The sequence below is a fragment of the Toxorhynchites rutilus genome, chromosome 1, assembly GCF_029784135.1.
Source record: "Toxorhynchites rutilus septentrionalis strain SRP chromosome 1, ASM2978413v1, whole genome shotgun sequence".
Lineage (NCBI taxonomy): Eukaryota > Metazoa > Arthropoda > Insecta > Diptera > Culicidae > Toxorhynchites > Toxorhynchites rutilus.
Genome location: NC_073744.1, coordinates 175,384,629 through 175,400,725, shown reverse-complemented (window position 1 = coordinate 175,400,725; position 16,097 = coordinate 175,384,629). Strand labels below are relative to the sequence as shown.

The window sequence follows — 16,097 nt, the reverse complement described above, 5'->3', positions numbered from 1 at the left end:
TCGCGACATGCGGCCGAGCATTTTCGTGCTGCAAAATAACTTTATCGTGTCTTTGCTGGTATTGTGGCCGTCTTTCCTTCAGTGCACGGCTCAAACGCATCAATTGTCTTCGGTAGAAAAGTAGTACTAAAGCATAGTGAATGCGAATTTTCACGTGGATACCATCAACATCATCAAATTCATAATAGCTATGCCAATCAATAACACTAAAGCTAAGTTTATGCTGCAAAATTGAACTTTTAATCTAACCTTTTTTGCGGTCGTATTAAATTTCGATATATGTTCGTACAGGTCGCAATTATTTTTACTAGTAAAAGCAGTGATGTATAACTTTGTGAAATTATGAAATGTATCACATGCAGAGATGCCAAACTTCCTGATTTTTCAGGATTTCCCAGACTTTTTGGCTCGTATCCTGACATCCTGACAAACACTCGATTTTGCCAGATTTTTATAAAGTGATCCTGATTTTTCCTGATTTTTTAGTCTTTTATTTTATAATAATAAAAAGGATCCTGGTTGGAAATAAGAACTGTCAGAATAGCCAACATAAAAAGCTCTCCGGTTCTCCCTTGTATAGTATAGTGAACGAAAGAAAGTTTATTATTTATTATTACGTATTAATATTTATTTGAATGCTTAAAACACGTAGTGCGTTTATTCCACCTGAAAATCCATAATGTTTTTCGCTTCACAATGACAGAAAATGAAACCGTCAACACCAATTGGATGAATGAACATTGAGGATAATTTTGTGAGATCTTTTTTCCCATTCTCTCTCTCTCTCTCTCTTTCTCTCTCTCTCTCTCTCTCTCTCTCTCTCTTGCTCTCTCTCTTTATCTCTTTCTCTATCTCTCTCTCTTTCTCTATCTCTCTCTCTTTCTCTATCTCTCTCTCTTTCTCTATCTCTCTCTTTCTCTATCTCTCTCTTTCTCTCTCTTTCTCTTCAGAATCTTGTGTCAAGGATTACAGAGTTTTAGATATTTAGTAGATTTTTTTTTGTAAAGTATATTTTATTCAAAAACCGTAAAAAATGTATGACATTTATTGTCGTAGTCATAGTATCACGAACCACAATACTAGTACAGATCGGACTCGATTACATATAGTTTTTTTCAACAACTATTTTCAAATCCTATACATAATCGAATCTTAAGAAACAATTTTTTGATTAAAGTATGAATGTCAAAAATTAATAGAAATATAGCTTTTATGTGATTCGATTATGTATTGGATTCGAAAATAAACGTTGAAAGTGAGATTCCGATTATATATAATCGAGTCCGACCTGTAATGCATAGTTGTGGAAATGCCTAAAAAAGAACAAGTGGACGTTTGCTCAAGTAAGGTTCAGATCTCTACAAAAATCATTCAAGGGCCAGAATTTCGATTCCATGGACAGCATAAAAAATACCTTGAACAATTTTCGAAGAGAAAGCGAACATGATCTGGTAGGATAGAATTTAAAGGCTGCCTATAAAAATTATACATTTGTGCTCCTAAAAATCGGCACAGTGCCGCAATACATGGAGTTTTCCATTAATCATTTCCTCAAGCATTATTCAATGAATAAGTCCACAAGACATTACAATTCGCTTACAGAAAGGTGTGAGCTAATACATTGTTGCATAAATTAAAATATTTGTATACTTCTTTGCTGTGGTGACTCTGAGCAGAAAAACTACCGCAAAGGGGTCATACAGATTTTCTGAGAAAAAACTCAGATGAAAAGATTTTTTGAAACCAAAAACACAGAATTTATTATGGCAACTCTGCGCGTGACCAAGTGAGCTACCTGTTCAATCAATGGTGTGTTTTTCTATCGTTTCCATTAGTTTCGTTCAGCAGATTTCATCAAACTAAAAGCCTTTCGTTAAAAAAATACCACATTAAAGGGTGTGTTGCAAATTGCATCACGGAAAAATCGCTGTAGAAATTTAATTTTTAGGAATTATATCTTCAGCTTTCGCTTATAATCAGATAAGAGTGTATAGATCACGTTGGCCATGCTTCACAGCCATTTTTTCGTAAATTTGGAAAAATGTCGTCGAACGAAAAAGAGCGTCGTGAATTAATCCTGTGCACTTATTTCGAGAATCCGGAGTTGTCACATCGGGACATCGGTAAGATGCTGGGAATCGTCCAATCCACGGTCAGCAGAGTACTAAAACGATACTTCCAGAACCTAACCATCGAACGGAAGGTGAAGAACGGCAAAAATGGATGCTCCGTCAGTGAAAAAAATCACAAGCGCGTAGTTAAGCAGTTTAGACGTGATCCGAGAAGTTCGGTCCGAGATGTCGCCAATAAGCTGAATTTGTCAAGTTCATTCGTCCAGCGGACCAAGCAGCGGGAGGGCCTGCGTACCTACAAGGTTCAGAAGGCTCCTAACCGCGACAAAAGGCAAAACATGGTGGGGAAGACGCGAGCCCGGAAGCTATACACCGAAATGCTGACGAAACCGCATTGCCTGGTAATGGACGACGAAACCTACGTCAAAGCGGACTTTCGTCAGCTGCCGGGCCTGTTGTTCTTCTCCGCAGAGGACAAATTCAGCGTTCCGGAGGAGATTCGCAAGCAGACACTATCCAAGTTTGCCAAAAAGTACATGGTGTGGCAAGCGATCTGCTCTTGAGGAAAGCGGAGCGCCCCCTTCGTGATGACCGGCACGGTAAACGGGCAGGTTTACCTTAAGGAGTGCCTACAGAAGCGCTTACTACCACTATTGAAGCAGCACGAGGGCCCGACCATCTTCTGGCCGGATCTCGCTTCGTGCCACTATTCAAAGGACGTGTTGGAGTGGTACGAAGCCAACGGGGTCACCTTCGTGCCAAAGGAAATGAACCCGCCCAACGCGCCGGAGCTTCGCCCAATAGAGAAATATTGGGCGATTATGAAGCAGGCCCTCCGGAAGAACCCAAAAGTTGTCAAATCGGAGGCGGACTTCAAGAGAAAATGGGTTTCTGTTAAAAAAAACTACAACCTGACGTTGTACAGAACCTTATGGACGGGGTAAAGAGGAAGGTGCGAGCATACGGGCTTGGGCTCGAAGTATGAATAAAAAGAAAATGCCAAAAGTTATTTAATAGTTTTTATTTTACTGTCTAAAATTTTCAAAAGGTCGGTCTACTGGGCGAATTTCTACAGCGTTTTTTCCGTGATGCTATTTGATGTGACACACCCTTTAGGTCATAAAACTTCTGGCATGATCATGATTTGTCAGCTTTGCATTTTTTTCTATTTGATCTTAAGTGAATTCCTCAAAATGCAGGTAATGGGAGTTACTGGCATATCCTGTTTTTCTTTTATCGATGCAATCACCTTTTTTTTGTCAATAATTGATTTTTTGGGACTTGATCGATTTTCTTCAGGTTTATGATTTTTGACCCAAAAAAAAAAGGCAGTCAATTGAAAGGTTCAGACAATCGATCGCTGAGGAGGTGTGCGTTTCACTTGAGCAGCGAGTTAATCAGACTCCATATCTTGGTATATCACAGCAATTGGTGCCACGTTTCTTCACGTTCTAGCTGACATGAAAGAGATTATTGACGTTTAAAAAAATACATTTTGATGCTCAAAATGCCAGACATTCAAACATGACATTGTCTAATTTTAAACTGATTTGTAAAATGTGTTTAACGAATAATGAAAAAAATATGTCGCCGAGGGCTTGTTCTATACATGCATATTCCTTGAGATTATTTTGAATGAATTCAATGGTTGTTTTAATTTGGAATAAACTCTGTTTGTTTTGGAAAACATCTTCCACAAAGTTTATCATCGAAGTCCAAACACACTAAACATAGGAAAATTTATGAATGTCAACGCTCTAGCTTATGACGAAAGATGAGATGATATAATGTGCGTCAATTAATTGCTGCGTTGTGATCAATATTTGCTACTTATTCTTTGCCTCGAGCGGATAATGACAAAGTATGACGGAGAAAATACGAAACAATCGTAATACAAAACAAAAAGATTAATATACAGGTGAACCCGCAGATGTGTACTCCATAAATATGAAGAGTGGCCTAATGAGAACATAAATATTTAACGTTTCCATATCCATTTCCAAGTTTGGAGTGGAGTGCCACAGCATTCTTATAGCAACACCTAATTAACCATGGCACCATGGGTTGGTTGGAAAAAAGAAGCCAGCGTTGTTACGTTTTAATTAGTTGCGCTTCCATCAGCGGAGAATTATCGCATCTGAAAGTGAAGCTGGTTGTGATGATTAGTGCAAGTGTGGCAGTATATCTTGACTATCCGACTATCCACTCGGAGATAATTCGGTAATTTTCTAATGCTTGAACTGCGAGGGGAAATTTCAAAAGTGATGCACAGCTAATTCGGCAATATACCTCTTGCTTCACCAAAAATGTCAGCAACCTCTTGTAAAAGCTCTCATGTTTATAGATTTTCCTGATTTTTTCTAGAGAAGTTCGCAAAAATATCACTTTTTGCGTGTCTATCTATCTTTGTCTGGTCCGAAAAGAAGGGCTTTGCAGTAGGTTCCATAATCCATAGCGACGTAATGATAATTCACCATGAAATTCTCGTAGAGCTTCCGTAAACGTTTCTTTCAACCTTGTTTAAATCCCGGACAACTTATGCCTGAAACTTCTTAAACTAGGAATGACATTGCGCATTGCGCAAACGAGTAACTCGTTTTGAGATAATTCAAACTCGAATCGAATCGATTTTAGTATTATGTATCTTTTTCGAGTTATTATTTTCAGTGTACAAGATTTCGAGCATTTTTGGTTTTTGGTTTCGAGATTTGGCTTAAGAAATCTCAACTAAGTAGCAATAAGTGACGCTAATTAATGCATACGTTGAGGCGGCAAAAGTTCCACAGGGAACGTTAACGCCATTCAAGTAAGTAAGTAAGTAAGTAAGATTTGGAGCAAAATTTGTCTCGAAGAGAAATGTCAAATTTTTGGGTTTGTAAACAAAGCAAACTTCACGGCTATTGCAAATATCAATGCCGGAAAATAAATTTAATTTGATATTATAATGGAATTCTGATTAAAAAAGAAAGATCGCCAAATGTTTTTGACGAAAGCGATAGTGAAGATGAAAGCACGCATATTCTACAGAGACGAGAGTTGAGGGTTAAATGTGACTTTTTTTCGCTAAGTGAAAATGAGTGAGTTTTTCTTATATACGTTTCCGATATTTTTTTTTTACATTTACATCTACATTTATTTCTTGTATCAACAGTTAACAATAACACCAACAGATAAAATTTCCTTAAGCTAACTAATTCATAATACTAACATTAATACAATTACTAAAGCAACACATTCGATGATCAGGGTATAATGATAAAAATTATTCTTTTGTTTTAATGTTTCGGCAGTATATCAGCCTTAGTCGAGAAGCATTCCAAAATATTTCGGATACAACCGTGTTCCAAACAACTCTCAAAAGCACTGCTACTCCTGCAGCTTTGAAATTAGCGGCCGTTTTGAATCATCTGGCTTCTGGCCGTATCAAATTGATGTAATGAAGGAGAAAACTTTTTGCTTGGTATGACTCAACCAACAGTTTCATCAGTGCTTAATGAAATGATGCCACTTCTGGAAAGAAGCTTATGCGAAATATGGATCGAATTGGATACAACATCGTTTATCGAAACAAAGCAATATTTCTTCGAAAAATTCAAGATACGATGTATTGATGGTACTCATATACCCATTCTAAGGCCTACGGAAGATGAACAAATGTACTGCAAATGTGATGCTTATTGTATTTTTTTGTGATTCCATAGTACTGGAATAAAAGTATTGTATTTATACTCACTTCCTCTTCTTCTTTTTCTTCATAAATGGCACTAACGTTCCTAGAGGAACTTCGCCGTCTCAACGCAGTATAACTTGCATCATTTATATTAGTAATTAGTTGAAATTTCTATGCCAAATAACACGCCTTCAATGCATTCTGAGTGGCAAGCTCTACGTGTACGTGTGATACAATACGTGTGACCACAGTGCAAGTCGATGAAATTTCTTTGACGGAAAATTCCCCCGACCAGAACGGGAATCGAACCCGCACCCCCTCGCATGTTAGGTGTGACGCTAACCACTCGGCCACGGCACTACTTGTACAAATAGACGTCAAAACCAAAGGAATGCAATTGAAATTTTATTTGATGTAAGGTTTAGCATTAAAATCAACGTTTCACTAGCATTTTCCCATACGACGATCAACCATTTCTTGTCGAGACATTGTGTTCGTTTCAAGTTAAAAAATGGATGGGTTATATCCGAGATGAATGATAGAAGGTGGGAAGATTCACGGGTTTTAGTTGTGTTGAACTTTGATTGTGTTAGTAGCCAGGAAGATAGGAAGTTCACATACCAGGCATACCAGTCAGTTACTCAAATGGTACAAAATTGAATGTGTCAACGAATAACGTTGAAAGAGGATAAACAGAAGCTAATTACAGATTTCCAAACCATATTTTTCGCATTATGAAAAAAAAACAGAACATATCACGAACTAAAATGTTTAATTTTTTTCTTTGATTTCAGGAATAGTATAATTTTTTTCCCAGGTTCCTAAGTTTAGAAAATCGTGTTAGGACAGACACATTCCAGTCTGTACAAAGGCAAGCGAGGACAAAAGTACTCGCTGTTTGCATTTATTTGCAGAGCCGATTTCCCCAGGAACCTTGGTTTTGAAGTCTGTGTTAGGGAAACACAACAAAAATACCCCCGACTTGTATGAATTCGCAATGTCGATTTCCCCACGCTCCATGGGTTAGAAGTCTTTGTTAGGGAAACACATTTCAGTCGGAACAAAAATACCCCCGACTTACATGTATCTGCAATGCCAATTTCCCCAAGTACCATGTATTTGAAGTCTGTGTTAGGGAAACACATTTCAGTCGGAACAAAAATACCGCCGACTTGCATGAATTTGAAATGCCGCTTTCCTTCAGGCACCTTGGTTTAGGAATCTCTGTTAGGGAACACATTTCGGTGGAAACAAATGCTCTCCCTACATTCATGTGTTTGTAATGGTGATTTCGCCAACGCTGCATGGTTTTTAAGTCTGTGTTAGGGAACATTTTTCGGTGAGAACAAAAGTCCCCCTACTTCCATGTATTTGCAATGCCGATTTCCTCAAGGCTGCTTGGTTGTGATGGCTGTGTTGGGGAAACCTTAAATCGGGCCAATCAAAACGAGGCAGTTAGGGCGTTTAGATAACGCTTAACATTTTACAGTTATTCAATTGTTTATCTAATGAAAAACAACATTTTATTAATTGCGATAGAAGCGTGGAAATATTCCCTATCAATTGATGCAAACATCCTTCCGATCCAGTAAGAAATGTTCGAGTTATAAGCATGCGAAATCTTTCATTTTTTCCTGCATGTTCTGTGTTTAGGTTTTCATTTTACCCTCCATATATTCCGGTTAGACGTAGTCCCACGTCAAAATGCTCGAACACAATTTTATGTAATTCCGCTCATTTTGAGCTTGCTTCGAGATTCGTAATGGCAAAAGTGGTCGAAACGAACAAAAATTTCTCGTTTCGAAATGCGAAATGCCACCCCAGTCCTCTGCAACGCATTCAGGAGATTTGCAGAACTCCTGCCAATTTCGCCGCATATTTCGAAGTAACATTTCGATGCACTTGGTCTAGCGACGACACGATGTAAACAAATGAACGTATTCTAACAGCAAGTGCCTACTGTGTTTATATACACTCTCAACGTAATTTAGTGAAATTTTAAATATTTGAACTTTCGAAATAAATAAATGGCAGCATTCGTTACCTCGGTTCATCGGGTTGATATAAACTGGATTCTTTTTTACGCGATGATTCGCGTAAAAAGATAAATTCAGTGTAGTTCTGTTCGAATGCCACTCAATATGGGCTTGGCAATCCGCCAGGAATAATAATGACACGGCTCGAGTGGTTCAACTGCAAACGATGGCAGTTCTTTCCGTGAATAGGAAGCTTTCGAGTGGCACGAGTTTTGTTTCGAAGCCAAAATCTGGCGTCCATCGCCCCCTAGTTGCAAGAGAGCTCTCGAGCGTGGAGGATCGGCTTTAACTCATCATTTGCGCTTGGAGGTGTAGGTTGAAGAAGAACAAGAAAAAGGCGCCACAATGAAGCTGACACAAACGGGGGAACTCCTTGAAACGGTGGTCCGATTTAGTAAAACGACGATCGTGAACTTTTCGTCGTTTCGGTGTTGTTCGCTTGATTCGCTCATCAGTCTTTGGATCGTTGCGGCCGACACCGATAAAAATGAGGGGAAAATTAATTCAGAAAATGCGGGGAAATGAACTAATGCACACAGGCCAATAAAAAGTACATTGGATCATCGCTGGCAGAGAGTGTGATCATTAAGTTTCATAATCGCGTACTATTTTTGTAGCCTGTTTCGAACCGTAAGACCGATTAACAAAATAAAAAAAGGTTTTGAACCATCCGAGTGTTATTGTTTGCGCGAAATGGACACCAAGTAGCGCCACATTGCAAAGTGCTTTCTTTTCCGCACAACTGCTTACATCCCGGTTTTTATCACGACTTTTCTTTTCCACCCGTGGCGACGAGAGAGAGAAAAGCTTACACGTGTGTTAGTGTTATTATTATAGTAAAACGACACACAACATCACACATTCACGGATGCAAAGTCAGCTGCGCTCTCGTTGATGACAGCGCATAGCAGACGATCGTTGAGCTGGAACTGTGGGGAGATGCGATCGAGTCATGCACACACACACACATGACCATACCGTTTTACCGTTACCTTAATTAATATTGCCTCCGAGTCTCTCGATCGGAGTTCATTCGTCTGCCGATCTAGGGCTTTCGGTGTGTACCGTGGGCCTCTGCTGCCACTTAACCATAAATGAGGCTGCGATATGTTCTGCTCGATTGTGTTTGTGCATATGTGTCGTAAGATTAGTCGTAAGTCCTTTCTCTGCTGGGGATGAGGATGATGATGATGATGACGGCGATGATTCTTAGCGGCAGATGAGGTCGTTGCAGTTTTGCAGCAATTTTTTCGAGCATGGAAAAGCTTTTACTGTGGTGAAAGATCACCTTCATCGGTTGAACTGTGCGAAAGATCACCGGTCATTAGTTGGCGCGAAAAAAAGACTACCAACCGACAAAAGCGCTCGGCACAAACCTCTAACACTCGGGTTGTTTGTAGAGTAAAATTTAAATATTTACCACTAGTTTCGTTGAGTTTTGTGCAAATGAGAAGGTTTTGCGATTGTTGTCAACACAACACTCAACAATTTTCCAGTTGATGACTGCGAAGACAACTTATATTTGTTCCTTGGCGGTCTAAAGGCGGCATTCCATCTATTCGACTTGCTAACTGCTACAAATCAATGGTAAACAACAATGGATATGATACTTGCGCCAATTTTTTTAAATTTTGTTTCCACCTCAGCTACTACACAACATATCTGTTCTGATGTTATTGGTTTTATGTCCAAATTTCGTTGTTCCCTTATTGTGGTTAGTTATGATAGTCGTCAATAAATGACGTAGTTGCTCCAATATTGTCGTACATATCGTGCTACACACGCCGCACCGATCCGCAGGCCATTGGATGAGGCCAACATTGCTCGACAAGACCAAGGCAATTATGTCTTAACACTGTGATCGCCCCATCACCCAGATCTGGGTGACACTTTCCTCGTTGAATTTGAATAGGATTTTCAAACGGAGTTTGATAGAATAGGCACTTAAATGTAAATATTGAATATGTTAAATAATCAAAAAATCAAAAACATAAAAATATAGTTTTTATACTATACAGTAAAACCTGTTCTTGTGCGATTTTTTATTTTTGTTCATACAACTCCCGTATAGAGCAATTCCACCACAAATCAGCGGGTTGCTGACCCGACCCTCTACGATTTTTTGAATCTTGGTACAAATGATGGAAACTATCTAAAATTACAATTTTCAGTATTATATGACCAATTTAAATTACGACTGATTTTTTAAAAGGGCGTAATCAAATTGATTGATCTTTCTTTCAAAAAATTGTAACTCAAAAACCAGATGTCTGATTGAAATATGATATTTGACAAAGTTATTGGAAAATCAATAAACCGTTTGCGAAAAATCACATTTTGAATGTACAGCTAAAAAATCATTCTCAAAAATAAAATTTAATATTAAAAACTTTTATATCTCTATGTCGTCTATAGTAAATTCTTCTAACATATCGTCCAGGTCTTCACTTGCGTATAGTTGCTCAATATCCGAATCGGAACTCGATGAGATAATACTCGAAACTTTTCTTCTAACGATTATTTCCCCACAAAAGTGACATATGTTCTTGGTATGATATATTCACAGAATCTTCGCAATCGATTGAACAGAATATTCCATATCTATACAGCAATTCCATGTCAAACCGATATAGTAGTTCTCAGATTTTCGTCAAAAGTGGTAGTTTCGTTCTTTATGGCAAACTATTAGACCCGTATTTTTTTATTTTTTTGCTAGGGTGCACATTTTCATTTTAAAGTGATCCGAAATATCGACTTTTTCCAAAAATGACATTTTTCAAAAATTCATAACTTGTAAACTACTGAAGCTTTTTAATTTTTAATTTGATATGTCGATCATCTGAATCGGTCCAGTAGATCAAACGTTATGATTTTTTGTGGTGGAAAAAATGGGAAAAAATGCTTTTTCGGGCCATCGGTTATCTTTGAAAAATAATAACTCAAAAACGAAAAAAAACGCCTCTCTGATTTCGAGATATGCTACGTGAAAAATTATCAGCTTTCCAGAAAAAATATAAAAAAATATAGCGCCTCTGGTCCCGAGACCATGAAAGCTATAAAAAGCAAATACAATCATTAATAACAAAACTAAAATTAAATTTTTGTGCAACTCTGTTATGTTTTCAAAAAAGATCAGCTAATTGGCTTAAATTTGATATGCCGATCATTTAAATCAGCTCAGTAGTTCAAAGCAGAAACATTTATAAGGTGGTTCAACACTCCTCCCACCCCTCTAAGAGGGGGCTGCCAAAGAAATTAAACATAAATATCTGCATAACTCGAGTACTAATCAAGCAAATGGAATCAAATTGGGCATATGGAGCTATAAATGTTTTTATGGTGGTTTGACACTCCTTTCTTCTCTCTAAAGAGGAGGAGGGGAGGATGCTGAACAACTCAAGAACTAATCAAACAAATGGAATTGAACTTCGTATATAGATATTTTAGGGATCGATAAACGTTTCTATGGTGGTTTGACACTCCTCCCTCCTCTCTAAGGGGAGGCTACCATATAAATGAAACACAAGTTTCTGCATAACTCGAAAACTAATCAATCAAAAGGAGCCAAATTTGGTATGTGAAGGTTTTTGAATATGAGAAATGTTTCTATGATGGTATGACACCCCTCCCTCCTCTGAAATGGAGAGGGGTCCCGTAAAAATAATATACATACTTCAACCAAACATTTTTTGACAAATTGAATTTTTTTTCATTTTTATATTTTATTATATATAAATAAAAATGGATCACCGAATGTGTTGATGAAAGCAAAACTCGAAAGGAATTGTCCGCTTCAGAGCTGTCTTTATTCTATCATATTTTCTGTATCAAACATTTATTCCATGTAGCGGAGAAACATGTTTTTTGCAAGTGGCTGAAAAATCTTGAACGAGGATTGTGTCTGAAAATGATCTGATATTATAACGACGAGTTTTGGTAGAAGTTCTAGGAATTTTATAGTAAAAGGTAATTTGGACCTATGCGCTTGGACCTATGAAAGTGCGCTTAGTAAAAAAAAAAACGTGAATGTGATAACGAAAAATAAATATTGGGTGGGAGGAAGTTTGCCGGGTCAGCTAGTATAGTAGCAAGTACGTTCGGTTGAATTTCAGTTTTTATTATCTTTGGCAACACTGTACAATTGTCCGAAAAATTATTTTTTCAAGTTTTCTGAACAGCAGTCGTTTGATTTCATTCGGATTCAACAGAAAAGTAGTCCTGAATCGTACCCGAATTCATTATTATCGTTGGCCGCCTATTTCTGTAGTACACCGACAGTTGAATTTGAGCCCCGCAAAAAACTCGACCGAATCGTGCTGGGCGACGAAAGTTGTAATCAATTCAGACAAATGATTACTAAGCCAACGGTAGTCCCACGCCAACCTTGCGTTTATATCATAGATATAAAACACCCATTTTTTCCGCAAGAAACAATTTTCGTTCACTTTTATCGACGAACGATATAATCACATTCACAGTCAAAAAAATACAATACAATAACGTTTGTTTTACTGTAGGAAATTATGGAATCAATTCCATGTGGTTAATTATAAATTCAAGTTTATTCAAGAAATTGAGAAAATATAAGGATTTAGATCCGAGGTTCTTCCTTCTCTACACTGCCATGCACTTTTGAGTTAAAGCAAAGCCGAAACGTTTTGGAAAACCCATAGAAAACAATGTTCCTTTGAAAAAATTAGTGAGAAAGGCGTCTAGCTTACCTTATAGAAATGCTTGAGCATTCGAATTCGCTAAACACAGGACCTTTATTGGGCGAGCGAACCCATCTGAGATCCTATTTCGAAACAGTCTTCAAGTAGATGCAAAGATCAAAAACTGGGAGATCAGTTCTAGATATATTGCCATATTCGAGAGGCTCTGCAGTATCACTTACATACCAGCTTGAGTTGAGTTTTTAATCGGAAATCTAAAAGTCTAAAATTTTGACTAGTCTTCTCTATGATATTTGGGAAAAAATATACACATATAGAAAAATTCTATATGTCCTATTCAAAATATATTTTTGAATTGTAACCCTGTAGAAAATTACAACCGCTTAAATGGCTTCGACTTTTGTAAATGATCTGTGGTAAAAGTTGATTTTAGCATGTTCAGATAGGTAAGGAGAACATCTGAGTCTCAGACGAGAGCATTGATTTTTGTTATGTTTTGAATGCTCAATTAGGTATTACCCAGTCAGAACCTACGGGAGGATTAAATATTCTCTTTTAATTGGAAGAAAAGTAAACAGCGATGACAAAAAATGAGACCATGCTTGATCATGCTAAATTGTATTATCAATATGTATTATTAAATCAACAAACTTGTATGTTAGTCAGTTCCTCAGGATTAGTCACATATGAAACACTTTGTGTTTTCGAAGTTACTCATATTTGTAAATACCGAATCGACTCCCGACACCACGGAATTGCAAATTCTAACCACCATTTAATTCAATTGTTCCCCAAATCACAGTCAAGTTTGCACGTTTCCACACAGTCAATCTATTCAACGAAACACGTAGGACACTTTTGCATTCCGAGGCGCCATCACAACCACCTTCACGGTCCACAGGGCTTCAGAGAATCATGCTTGCGCCTCTTCCAGTCCTACTACGGCGAGGAAGAGCGACTTGCTCCGAAAGCGAGGCGGATTGGGAGCCCACAGCATAGGCAGAGGCAACTCCTAGCTAAGCCTCGATCACGACGAGATTCTACCACTCGGCTTGCCGCCGAGTCAACTTCCATATTTGTATAGGTTAATAGAATAAACCACTCGCCGTCGTCTCGACTTGCCCGGTTCATACCGCGCATCAACAGCGAGATATACGCGAGACTCCACGTTCCATCCATTGCCCTGGCACCGAAACCGGAGAACAACACGAACCACACATACAAGGCATTGGAAAGAAGGCACAGCAGAACAAACAGACCTAAGGAAACACCTCTCCTCGGTGAAAGAAAACAGGTATACGCTTTTCGCGTAGCACACGTATTTGAATACGAATCGATTCCCAAGCGCAACACTTACATTTATTCCATCAATCTCACTATTCCACTGCTAGAATTCGTAGCACTTTCGGGGATTCGCACAATCACTGCAAAACCAACAGACCGACCGATCAACTGATCTTCCACATCCACGTAGCAGCAGAAGAAACTAAACCAACAACAAAAAAACCACTAAATTCAGGAGGGTTTGCCACACGGTGTCCTCCTTTCGAAATATCCACTCTCCACCACTTCCCCCTCAGGGCGGGATCCGGAATCGCGCGAATCGAACACCACACTGCACAGTTGGTCACTTGAGAAAACACTCCACGATCTACACTCCTCGAAGTCGCTCAGCTCACTGGCGAAGGAGCACAGGAGCGGTCGTGATTTTTCCTACACCCAACAACCCAACACGGCGGCTCTCACTCTCTTTCTGGGTTCCTGTGCAGCTGATGACACTCCTCGATCGCCGCGCTAATAGGATACTCAGAGTGGTCGCGATCATCGAACGGAAACACAAACGTAGACGAGTGAATGGAACTGTGTGTGACATTTTTATGCACCATCTCACCAGCAGTGAGGTGATCGTGTGAGCGAATGGGTGAGTGAGTGACCCATTCATTTGCCAGCGCTAGCGCTGACGAATGAATCGGGTGAAACATATGAATGAGGCATGGTGGATGTCACACCAACACACGAGCACACGGATGGATACATTCTCGCAGGTGATTTGGCATGGGGTCCGTATGCACCACCACAGGATAATCATGAATCAACTCAACTTGTGGAATTTCAGAATTAATTTTTATTGTCTCTCGAAAGTTGTCAAAACCACTCAGTGGATGACGCAACCTTAATGCAAATTACTTCAATCGCAATCGGTTGTTTCATGATTTTGTGACATTTCATCCACCTGTCATGCTTTTTCTTTGGTCTCGAAACGCCACATGATAGCCAGAATAATTTTTGGCGAAATTCGCGTTGGTAGCCTTTTTTATTGTAATGTATACATGTATACTGAACAAAACTGTGACCGCATTGAGTGCATCGGAAAGGTTATTCTTTCCGCAATAACTGCACTCGTAGTTCTTTTTTCTCATCCCGCCGATAAAGAATGAAACCAGGTTCCAACATTTTCGAAGATGAAACATCTTCTTCTTTCAGTCGCTTCGATTCGACTAGGACTACTTCAGCATTCGCCGCTTTGCTTCACTATCCTGTTTGGTTACTTGCAGGCACAGAAATTACTCGAACCTTCTCGCAAACGGATTCTCCGGATAGCACTTTGGTTAGAGTTGCGTCCGAGAATCTCTGGTTTGCCTCAATTGTTCTCAATTCCTTCAACCTCTGCTTCCGATCGTGTGTCCCACTATGACACATCCTCTGATCCATCCGAACAACAGTCATACACGGTCAATTCACCCAATCCAAAATCAGATTCTTCTGTCGGCTTCCATTATGCACAACTTTTACAAAATAAAACGGATCAACGTGAATTCTTTGCCGTCGAAAGATACAGGATGCCTACTACGACCGCTGCTATAAAATGAACAGTGATTGCGGATTCTAATTTTTTCAAGTCCTATTCTCGATATACAAACCATATCCATATATTAATCTATTAAATTTCTTCGGAAATTTTTGTTATTCGCATTGAAATGTTGAAGATTCACATCCAAATGCTAAAAATTCAACCATAAAAAAAATTATATGACATGTCATATCTTCAATAGACGATGGTTTTTTAGTGCAAAACTGCATTTGAAGGGTATTGAATCTGCAGTCATCAATAAGTAGCCATATACTTTGTCAAAAGCAGTTTTAAAATGATATATAAGGCTGATCACATGTTGTTTTCTATGCTTATATTACTAGGAATATTCGCAGACGTCATTTTGATCGCTCGTGCGAGGGAAACTGCGTGATTAATCCGTATGTTTTCAATTCCAACCGAGTTAATTTGCATCAAGATTGCATCATTCAGCAAGCAACCATTTTGCGCATCAGTTTTCGAACGATCATCTTAATATGAAATAAATTCAAGAAAATACGTGTCACTGTTCCCAACCTTTTGAGCCATACATTTGATACGATACCGAATGTTGTATGTGGAGTGTTCTGAATGAGTTTCACGATCAGCCGCTGATGTACTTCTGCCACATGCGGATACCCTGCCGATGGATAGATGTTCAACAAATCGCTTCTGAACATCTCACACACTACGTGAGAGTGTGTAGAACACATACCCCATTTATTTATTTATTTAGGCTCATTAGCATTTTAGCTGTAAGAGAGCCGGGTTTTAATCGTGTACACGTAACATGAT

General features: G+C 38.7%; 1 protein-coding gene across 3 annotated transcripts in view; it reads right to left on the bottom strand.

The window, feature by feature from the left end:
- LOC129763158 (low-density lipoprotein receptor-related protein 2) overlaps positions 1-16,097 on the bottom strand; it is a 166,508-nt gene that overhangs the window by 118,689 nt on the left and 31,722 nt on the right. Inside the window, exon 1 of one of the 3 annotated variants that reach the window (XM_055761966.1) lies at positions 13,809-14,126. The exons of the other annotated variants lie outside the window; for them this stretch is intronic. The gene's annotated coding sequence lies outside the window, so the exon portion shown is untranslated. Of the gene's footprint in view, positions 1-13,808; positions 14,127-16,097 lie in introns of those variants that run through there. 3 annotated transcript variants of the gene reach the window in all.